General features: G+C 45.4%; 10 non-coding genes across 10 annotated transcripts; 5 read left to right on the top strand and 5 right to left on the bottom strand.

The window, feature by feature from the left end:
• The first annotated feature begins 222 nt into the window (after positions 1–222).
• On the top strand, positions 223–295 carry TRNAR-ACG (transfer RNA arginine (anticodon ACG)). The gene has a single exon. It is a non-coding gene; the product is annotated as a tRNA-Arg (tRNA).
• A 1,025-nt stretch (positions 296–1,320) lies between these two features.
• Positions 1,321–1,427, bottom strand: LOC144765125 (U6 spliceosomal RNA). The gene has a single exon (XR_013597138.1). It is a non-coding gene; the product is annotated as a U6 spliceosomal RNA (small nuclear RNA).
• A 730-nt stretch (positions 1,428–2,157) lies between these two features.
• On the top strand, positions 2,158–2,230 carry TRNAR-ACG (transfer RNA arginine (anticodon ACG)). The gene has a single exon. It is a non-coding gene; the product is annotated as a tRNA-Arg (tRNA).
• A 1,015-nt stretch (positions 2,231–3,245) lies between these two features.
• LOC144764808 (U6 spliceosomal RNA) lies at positions 3,246–3,352 on the bottom strand. Its single transcript, XR_013596837.1, has one exon. It is a non-coding gene; the product is annotated as a U6 spliceosomal RNA (small nuclear RNA).
• A 732-nt stretch (positions 3,353–4,084) lies between these two features.
• Positions 4,085–4,157, top strand: TRNAR-ACG (transfer RNA arginine (anticodon ACG)). The gene has a single exon. It is a non-coding gene; the product is annotated as a tRNA-Arg (tRNA).
• A 1,025-nt stretch (positions 4,158–5,182) lies between these two features.
• LOC144765033 (U6 spliceosomal RNA) lies at positions 5,183–5,289 on the bottom strand. The gene has a single exon (XR_013597050.1). It is a non-coding gene; the product is annotated as a U6 spliceosomal RNA (small nuclear RNA).
• Positions 5,290–6,019: 730 nt separating this feature from the next.
• Positions 6,020–6,092, top strand: TRNAR-ACG (transfer RNA arginine (anticodon ACG)). Its single transcript has one exon. It is a non-coding gene; the product is annotated as a tRNA-Arg (tRNA).
• A 1,015-nt stretch (positions 6,093–7,107) lies between these two features.
• LOC144764807 (U6 spliceosomal RNA) lies at positions 7,108–7,214 on the bottom strand. Its single transcript, XR_013596836.1, has one exon. It is a non-coding gene; the product is annotated as a U6 spliceosomal RNA (small nuclear RNA).
• Positions 7,215–9,031: 1,817 nt separating this feature from the next.
• Positions 9,032–9,138, bottom strand: LOC144765146 (U6 spliceosomal RNA). Its single transcript, XR_013597158.1, has one exon. It is a non-coding gene; the product is annotated as a U6 spliceosomal RNA (small nuclear RNA).
• A 726-nt stretch (positions 9,139–9,864) lies between these two features.
• TRNAR-ACG (transfer RNA arginine (anticodon ACG)) lies at positions 9,865–9,937 on the top strand. The gene has a single exon. It is a non-coding gene; the product is annotated as a tRNA-Arg (tRNA).
• Positions 9,938–10,000: the final 63 nt, after the last annotated feature.

Below are 10,000 nucleotides of genomic sequence, written 5' to 3'. Positions count from 1 at the left end.
TAAGAAACTGAGCCTGATCTAAAAGATTTTCTCGGATCTAGGACCATTTTGCCTAGCTTTTAGGTCCTTCCTTCTCCTAAAGTCCTTTGTACAACTTAGGAAAACCTCACAGAACAGATTTTCAGGTGGTCAGATGGGTTTCCTTGTGCCTTCACACACACACACACACACACACACGCTTTCTAGCCCTCTTAAGGACAAAAAGATAGGTGCGAATACATAGGGCCAGTGGCGCAATGGATAACGCGTCTGACTACGGATCAGAAGATTGTAGGTTCGACTCCTATCTGGCTCGGAAGGGTTGTAGGTCTCTTTTTCATTATGTTCCTGTGGTATTCTTATTTACCTCAGACTTAATGTAGGTTCAATATTCTCCAGCAGGACTCATCCAGCAGTTGTTCCACGGTAGAGCTGCAGTAATAGGACCACGGCTAGTTAAACGTTTCCCATTTGCTGCTGGACTCTACATGACGGCCGTCACGTGGTGTGCTGCTTTTGTATTTCAACATGGGTCCCTGATTCTCTTAACTACATAAAAAAGCTTGTTGACAAAAGTGTGTGTGCGCGCGAGGGTCTGTGGACGCAGGCAGGTGTGTGCAATTGAATGCTTACCCATTTACATTTGTGAGAGGGACAAACCAACTCCTTGTGGGCTGCAGGCTTACAACTGGTAGCCCCAGTAGCCAGGCAGAACCACAGTTAAGGAGAGAGAGGAAGTTGGTCCATTATTAGAGAAGAACCATGAGCATCTTGCCCTGCTACCTTCTTCCCCTCTCAGCCACGATCGGCCACGATCGGCCACGATCTCTCTATTAGGGCGGAGGGTGAACATTTCTTGGACCTCAGAAACTTAGGGATGTAGACCCAATATGTCCTCCAAGCGCCTAGAGACCTGGTGCCCAATCTGGCATGGTGTTTTTCAGCATACCCGACCAATCTGGTTGCAAGGCAGATTTTAACAGTACTGCTGAAAAGGGACTCCCAGGCATCCCTGAGGCCATCATTTGCATAGGCCCTGCCCTTCTCTTTATCCTGCTTCCCACAAAGCAACTCATCACTAGCAGCAGTATAGATTTGGAGGTGGTGAAGAATAATGACAGGGAGGCTGAAAAAGAGAAAGAAAAGTCCCAGAAGTCCAGCAGGCTTCCTTGTAAAATGCTGCTGGACATAGAGCGCACCTTCTTTACTGCAAGGCAAATACATTAAAAATGTTGAGGAGAGACAATTTAAAAATACATATTACATGACACAGGACTGGAACCTGCTTTATTATTTCACTAAGTCTTGAAAACAAAGAAGATTTCTCTCCTAAAAGCTGTTAAAAATATGGAACGCTTCACGAATTTGCGTGTCATCCTTGCTCAGGGGCCATGCTAATCTTCTCTGTATCGTTCCAATTTTAGTATATGTGCTGCCGAAGCAAGCACACTTTATTGATGAACTGACAATGTTTATAAACTCTCTAAATCCACAGTCTCTAGACATAGGGTGGCCTGGCAGAGATGCTCAGATGGCCAGTAAGCATTCAAATCTGAGCCAATGGGCAAAAATGTATGAAGAGTAGCAATCCATTATTCTTCACTGCATTCGTGGTCCAAGACTTCACACACCGTAAGTATGTAGATTATGCCAGGGTTGCAAAGGCTCATGGTTTGGGCTACAGACAAGGAGCATTGTGACATCACGCTGCCTGCGGAACTTTGATATTAAAGGCGAAACAGCTGCACAGTAGGTTAGGTGAAGTGCTCTGAGTGTGGAAAGGCAGCATGCTTGGGTCCCTGGACAAGGTGAGCCTACGACAAGGTGTCTGAATTTTAACCCCTATTGTAATATTAAACTCCCTTTTGTTGTACCCGCCTACTTACTAAGGAGTTCACAAGCTCAGCCCCACACAGACCTGGAGCTGATTATGTTAACCCAGAGTATTTAAGAAACTGAGCCTGATCTAAAAGATTTTCTTGGATCTAGGACCATTTTGCCTAGCTTTTAGGTCCTTCCTTCTCCTAAAGTCCTTTGTACAACTTAGGAAAACCTCACAGAACAGACTTTCAGGTGGTCAGATGGGTTTCCTTGTGCCTTCACACACACACACACACACACACACACACACACGCTTTCTAGCCCTCTTAAGGACAAAAAGATAGGTGCAAATACATAGGGCCAGTGGCGCAATGGATAACGCGTCTGACTACGGATCAGAAGATTGTAGGTTCGACTCCTATCTGGCTCGGAAGGGTTGTAGGTCTCTTTTTCATTATGTTCCTGTGGTATTCTTATTTACCTCAGACTTAATGTAGGTTCAATATTCTCCAGCAGGACTCATCCAGCAGTTGTTCCACGGTAGAGCTGCAGTAATAGGACCACGGCTAGTTAAACGTTTCCCATTTGCTGCTGGACTCTACATGACGGCCGTCACGTGGTGTGCTGCTTTTGTATTTCAACATGGGTCCCTGATTCTCTTAACTACATAAAAAAGCTTGTTGACAAAAGTGTGTGTGCGCGCGAGGGTCTGTGGACGCAGGCAGGTGTGTGCAATTGAATGCTTACCCATTTACATTTGTGAGAGGGACAAACCAACTCCTTGTGGGCTGCAGGCTTACAACTGGTAGCCCCAGTAGCCATGCAGAACCACAGTTAAGGAGAGAGAGAAAGTTGGTCCATTATTAGAGAAGAACCATGAGCATCTTGCCCTGCTACCTTCTTCCCCTCTCAGCCACGATCGGCCACGATCTCTCTATTAGGGCGGAGGGTGAACATTTCTTGGACCTCAGAAACTTAGGGATGTAGACCCAATATGTCCTCCAAGCGCCTAGAGACCTGGTGCCCAATCTGGCATGGTGTTTTTCAGCATACCCGACCAATCTGGTTGCAAGGCAGATTTTAACAGTACTGCTGAAAAGGGACTCCCAGGCATCCCTGAGGCCATCATTTGCATAGGCCCTGCCCTTCTCTTTATCCTGCTTCCCACAAAGCAACTCATCACTAGCAGCAGTATAGATTTGGAGGTGGTGAAGAATAATGACAGGGAGGCTGAAAAAGAGAAAGAAAAGTCCCAGAAGTCCAGCAGGCTTCCTTGTAAAATGCTGCTGGACATAGAGCGCACCTTCTTTACTGCAAGGCAAATACATTAAAAATATTGAGGAGAGACAATTTAAAAATACATATTACATGACACAGGACTGGAACCTGCTTTATTATTTCACTAAGTCTTGAAAACAAAGAAGATTTCTCTCCTAAAAGCTGTTAAAAATATGGAACGCTTCACGAATTTGCGTGTCATCCTTGCGCAGGGGCCATGCTAATCTTCTCTGTATCGTTCCAATTTTAGTATATGTGCTGCCGAAGCAAGCACACTTTATTGATGAACTGACAATGTTTATAAACTCTCTAAATCCACAGTCTCTAGACATAGGGTGGCCTGGCAGAGATGCTCAGATGGCCAGTAAGCATTCAAATCTGAGCCAATGGGCAAAAATGTATGAAGAGTAGCAATCCATTATTCTTCACTGCATTCGTGGTCCAAGACTTCACACACTGTAAGTATGTAGATTATGCCAGGGTTGCAAAGGCTCATGGTTTGGGCTACAGACAAGGAGCATTGTGACATCACGCTGCCTGCGGAACTTTGATATTAAAGGCGAAACAGCTGCACAGTAGGTTAGGTGAAGTGCTCTGAGTGTGGAAAGGCAGCATGCTTGGGTCCCTGGACAAGGTGAGCCTACGACAAGGTGTCTGAATTTTAACCCCTATTGTAATATTAAACTCCCTTTTGTTGTACCCGCCTACTTACTAAGGAGTTCACAAGCTCAGCCCCACACAGACCTGGAGCTGATTATGTTAACCCAGAGTATTTAAGAAACTGAGCCTGATCTAAAAGATTTTCTTGGATCTAGGACCATTTTGCCTAGCTTTTAGGTCCTTCCTTCTCCTAAAGTCCTTTGTACAACTTAGGAAAACCTCACAGAACAGACTTTCAGGTGGTCAGATGGGTTTCCTTGTGCCTTCACACACACACACACACACACACACACACACACACGCTTTCTAGCCCTCTTAAGGACAAAAAGATAGGTGCAAATACATAGGGCCAGTGGCGCAATGGATAACGCGTCTGACTACGGATCAGAAGATTGTAGGTTCGACTCCTATCTGGCTCGGAAGGGTTGTAGGTCTCTTTTTCATTATGTTCCTGTGGTATTCTTATTTACCTCAGACTTAATGTAGGTTCAATATTCTCCAGCAGGACTCATCCAGCAGTTGTTCCACGGTAGAGCTGCAGTAATAGGACCACGGCTAGTTAAACGTTTCCCATTTGCTGCTGGACTCTACATGACGGCCGTCACGTGGTGTGCTGCTTTTGTATTTCAACATGGGTCCCTGATTCTCTTAACTACATAAAAAAGCTTGTTGACAAAAGTGTGTGTGCGCGCGAGGATCTGTGGACGCAGGCAGGTGTGTGCAATTGAATGCTTACCCATTTACATTTGTGAGAGGGACAAACCAACTCCTTGTGGGCTGCAGGCTTACAACTGGTAGCCCCAGTAGCCATGCAGAACCACAGTTAAGGAGAGAGAGGAAGTTGGTCCATTATTAGAGAAGAACCATGATCATCTTGCCCTGCTACCTTCTTCCCCTCTCAGCCACGATCGGCCACGATCGGCCAAGACCTCTCTATTAGGGCGGAGGGTGAACATTTCTTGGACCTCAGAAACTTAGGGATGTAGACCCAATATGTCCTCCAAGCGCCTAGAGACCTGGTGCCCAATCTGGCATGGTGTTTTTCAGCATACCCGACCAATCTGGTTGCAAGGCAGATTTTAACAGTACTGCTGAAAAGGGACTCCCAGGCATCCCTGAGGCCATCATTTGCATAGGCCCTGCCCTTCTCTTTATCCTGCTTCCCACAAAGCAACTCATCACTAGCAGCAGTATAGATTTGGAGGTGGTGAAGAATAATGACAGGGAGGCTGAAAAAGAGAAAGAAAAGTCCCAGAAGTCCAGCAGGCTTCCTTGTAAAATGCTGCTGGACATAGAGCGCACCTTCTTTACTGCAAGGCAAATACATTAAAAATGTTGAGGAGAGACAATTTAAAAATACATATTACATGACACAGGACTGGAACCTGCTTTATTATTTCAATAAGTCTTGAAAACAAAGAAGATTTCTCTCCTAAAAGCTGTTAAAAATATGGAACGCTTCACGAATTTGCGTGTCTTCCTTGCGCAGGGGCCATGCTAATCTTCTCTGTATCGTTCCAATTTTAGTATATGTGCTGCCGAAGCGAGCACACTTTATTGATGAACTGACAATGTTTATAAACTCTCTAAATCCACAGTCTCTAGACATAGGGTGGCCTGGCAGAGATGCTCAGATGGCCAGTAAGCATTCAAATCTGAGCCAATGGGCAAAAATGTATGAAGAGTAGCAATCCATTATTCTTCACTGCATTCGTGGTCCAAGACTTCACACACCGTAAGTATGTAGATTATGCCAGGGTTGCAAAGGCTCATGGTTTGGGCTACAGACAAGGAGCATTGTGACATCACGCTGCCTGTGGAACTTTGATATTAAAGGCGAAACAGCTGCACAGTAGGTTAGGTGAAGTGCTCTGAGTGTGGAAAGGCAGCATGCTTGGGTCCCTGGACAAGGTGAGCCTACGACAAGGTGTCTGAATTTTAACCCCTATTGTAATATTAAACTCCCTTTTGTTGTACCCGCCTACTTACTAAGGAGTTCACAAGCTCAGCCCCACACAGACCTGGAGCTGATTATGTTAACCCAGAGTATTTAAGAAACTGAGCCTGATCTAAAAGATTTTCTCGGATCTAGGACCATTTTGCCTAGCTTTTAGGTCCTTCCTTCTCCTAAAGTCCTTTGTACAACTTAGGAAAACCTCACAGAACAGACTTTCAGGTGGTCAGATGGGTTTCCTTGTGCCTTCACACACACACACACACACACACACACACACACGCTTTCTAGCCCTCTTAAGGACAAAAAGATAGGTGCAAATACATAGGGCCAGTGGCGCAATGGATAACGCGTCTGACTACGGATCAGAAGATTGTAGGTTCGACTCCTATCTGGCTCGGAAGGGTTGTAGGTCTCTTTTTCATTATGTTCCTGTGGTATTCTTATTTACCTCAGACTTAATGTAGGTTCAATATTCTCCAGCAGGACTCATCCAGCAGTTGTTCCACGGTAGAGCTGCAGTAATAGGACCACGGCTAGTTAAACGTTTCCCATTTGCTGCTGGACTCTACATGACGGCCGTCACATGGTGTGCTGCTTTTGTATTTCAACATGGGTCCCTGATTCTCTTAACTACATAAAAAAGCTTGTTGACAAAAGTGTGTGTGCGCGCGAGGGTCTGTGGACGCAGGCAGGTGTGTGCAATTGAATGCTTACCCATTTACATTTGTGAGAGGGACAAACCAACTCCTTGTGGGCTGCAGGCTTACAACTGGTAGCCCCAGTAGCCAGGCAGAACCACAGTTAAGGAGAGAGAGGAAGTTGGTCCATTATTAGAGAAGAACCATGAGCATCTTGCCCTGCTACCTTCTTCCCCTCTCAGCCACGATCGGCCACGATCTCTCTATTAGGGCGGAGGGTGAACATTTCTTGGACCTCAGAAACTTAGGGATGTAGACCCAATATGTCCTCCAAGCGCCTAGAGACCTGGTGCCCAATCTGGCATGGTGTTTTTCAGCATACCCGACCAATCTGGTTGCAAGGCAGATTTTAACAGTACTGCTGAAAAGGGACTCCCAGGCATCCCTGAGGCCATCATTTGCATAGGCCCTGCCCTTCTCTTTATCCTGCTTCCCACAAAGCAACTCATCACTAGCAGCAGTATAGATTTGGAGGTGGTGAAGAATAATGACAGGGAGGCTGAAAAAGAGAAAGAAAAGTCCCAGAAGTCCAGCAGGCTTCCTTGTAAAATGCTGCTGGACATAGAGCGCACCTTCTTTACTGCAAGGCAAATACATTAAAAATGTTGAGGAGAGACAATTTAAAAATACATATTACATGACACAGGACTGGAACCTGCTTTATTATTTCACTAAGTCTTGAAAACAAAGAAGATTTCTCTCCTAAAAGCTGTTAAAAATATGGAACGCTTCACGAATTTGCGTGTCATCCTTGCGCAGGGGCCATGCTAATCTTCTCTGTATCGTTCCAATTTTAGTATATGTGCTGCCGAAGCAAGCACACTTTATTGATGAACTGACAATGTTTATAAACTCTCTAAATCCACAGTCTCTAGACATAGGGTGGCCTGGCAGAGATGCTCAGATGGCCAGTAAGCATTCAAATCTGAGCCAATGGGCAAAAATGTATGAAGAGTAGCAATCCATTATTCTTCACTGCATTCGTGGTCCAAGACTTCACACACTGTAAGTATGTAGATTATGCCAGGGTTGCAAAGGCTCATGGTTTGGGCTACAGACAAGGAGCATTGTGACATCACGCTGCCTGCGGAACTTTGATATTAAAGGCGAAACAGCTGCACAGTAGGTTAGGTGAAGTGCTCTGAGTGTGGAAAGGCAGCATGCTTGGGTCCCTGGACAAGGTGAGCCTACGACAAGGTGTCTGAATTTTAACCCCTATTGTAATATTAAACTCCCTTTTGTTGTACCCGCCTACTTACTAAGGAGTTCACAAGCTCAGCCCCACACAGACCTGGAGCTGATTATGTTAACCCAGAGTATTTAAGAAACTGAGCCTGATCTAAAAGATTTTCTTGGATCTAGGACCATTTTGCCTAGCTTTTAGGTCCTTCCTTCTCCTAAAGTCCTTTGTACAACTTAGGAAAACCTCACAGAACAGACTTTCAGGTGGTCAGATGGGTTTCCTTGTGCCTTCACACACACACACACACACACACACACACACACGCTTTCTAGCCCTCTTAAGGACAAAAAGATAGGTGCAAATACATAGGGCCAGTGGCGCAATGGATAACGCGTCTGACTACGGATCAGAAGATTGTAGGTTTGGCTCGGAAGGGTTGTAGGTCTCTTTTTCATTATGTTCCTGTGGTATTCTTATTTACCTCAGACTTAATGTAGGTTCAATATTCTCCAGCAGGACTCATCCAGCAGTTGTTCCACGGTAGAGCTGCAGTAATAGGACCACGGCTAGTTAAACGTTTCCCATTTGCTGCTGGACTCTACATGACGGCCGTCACGTGGTGTGCTGCTTTTGTATTTCAACATGGGTCCCTGATTCTCTTAACTACATAAAAAAGCTTGTTGACAAAAGTGTGTGTGCGCGCGAGGATCTGTGGACGCAGGCAGGTGTGTGCAATTGAATGCTTACCCATTTACATTTGTGAGAGAGACAAACCAACTCCTTGTGGGCTGCAGGCTTACAACTGGTAGCCCCAGTAGCCATGCAGAACCACAGTTAAGGAGAGAGAGGAAGTTGGTCCATTATTAGAGAAGAACCATGATCATCTTGCCCTGCTACCTTCTTCCCCTCTCAGCCACGATCGGCCACGATCGGCCAGGACCTCTCTATTAGGGCGGAGGGTGAACATTTCTTGGACCTCAGAAACTTAGGGATGTAGACCCAATATGTCCTCCAAGCGCCTAGAGACCTGGTGCCCAATCTGGCATGGTGTTTTTCAGCATACCCGACCAATCTGGTTGCAAGGCAGATTTTAACAGTACTGCTGAAAAGGGACTCCCAGGCATCCCTGAGGCCATCATTTGCATAGGCCCTGCCCTTCTCTTTATCCTGCTTCCCACAAAGCAACTCATCACTAGCAGCAGTATAGATTTGGAGGTGGTGAAGAATAATGACAGGGAGGCTGAAAAAGAGAAAGAAAAGTCCCAGAAGTCCAGCAGGCTTCCTTGTAAAATGCTGCTGGACATAGAGCGCACCTTCTTTACTGCAAGGCAAATACATTAAAAATGTTGAGGAGAGACAATTTAAAAATACATATTACATGACACAGGACTGGAACCTGCTTTATTATTTCAATAAGTCTTGAAAACAAAGAAGATTTCTCTCCTAAAAGCTGTTAAAAATATGGAACGCTTCACGAATTTGCGTGTCTTCCTTGCGCAGGGGCCATGCTAATCTTCTCTGTATCGTTCCAATTTTAGTGTATGTGCTGCCGAAGCGAGCACACTTTATTGATGAACTGACAATGTTTATAAACTCTCTAAATCCACAGTCTCTAGACATAGGGTGGCCTGGCAGAGATGCTCAGATGGCCAGTAAGCATTCAAATCTGAGCCAATGGGCAAAAATGTATGAAGAGTAGCAATCCATTATTCTTCACTGCATTCGTGGTCCAAGACTTCACACACCGTAAGTATGTAGATTATGCCAGGGTTGCAAAGGCTCATGGTTTGGGCTACAGACAAGGAGCATTGTGACATCACGCTGCCTGTGGAACTTTGATATTAAAGGCGAAACAGCTGCACAGTAGGTTAGGTGAAGTGCTCTGAGTGTGGAAAGGCAGCATGCTTGGGTCCCTGGACAAGGTGAGCCTACGACAAGGTGTCTGAATTTTAACCCCTATTGTAATATTAAACTCCCTTTTGTTGTACCCGCCTACTTACTAAGGAGTTCACAAGCTCAGCCCCACACAGACCTGGAGCTGATTATGTTAACCCAGAGTATTTAAGAAACTGAGCCTGATCTAAAAGATTTTCTCGGATCTAGGACCATTTTGCCTAGCTTTTAGGTCCTTCCTTCTCCTAAAGTCCTTTGTACAACTTAGGAAAACCTCACAGAACAGACTTTCAGGTGGTCAGATGGGTTTCCTTGTGCCTTCACACACACACACACACACACACACACACGCTTTCTAGCCCTCTTAAGGACAAAAAGATAGGTGCAAATACATAGGGCCAGTGGCGCAATGGATAACGCGTCTGACTACGGATCAGAAGATTGTAGGTTCAACTCCTATCTGGCTCGGAAGGGTTGTAGGTCTCTTTTTCATTATGTTCCTGTGGTATTCTTATTTACCTCAGACTTAAT

Source organism: Lissotriton helveticus, chromosome 6, assembly GCF_964261635.1.
Source record: "Lissotriton helveticus chromosome 6, aLisHel1.1, whole genome shotgun sequence".
NCBI classification, from domain to species: Eukaryota; Metazoa; Chordata; class Amphibia; order Caudata; family Salamandridae; genus Lissotriton; species Lissotriton helveticus.
The sequence above is the reverse complement of the archived record's forward strand: the minus strand, read 5'-3'. Positions and strand labels throughout refer to the sequence as shown.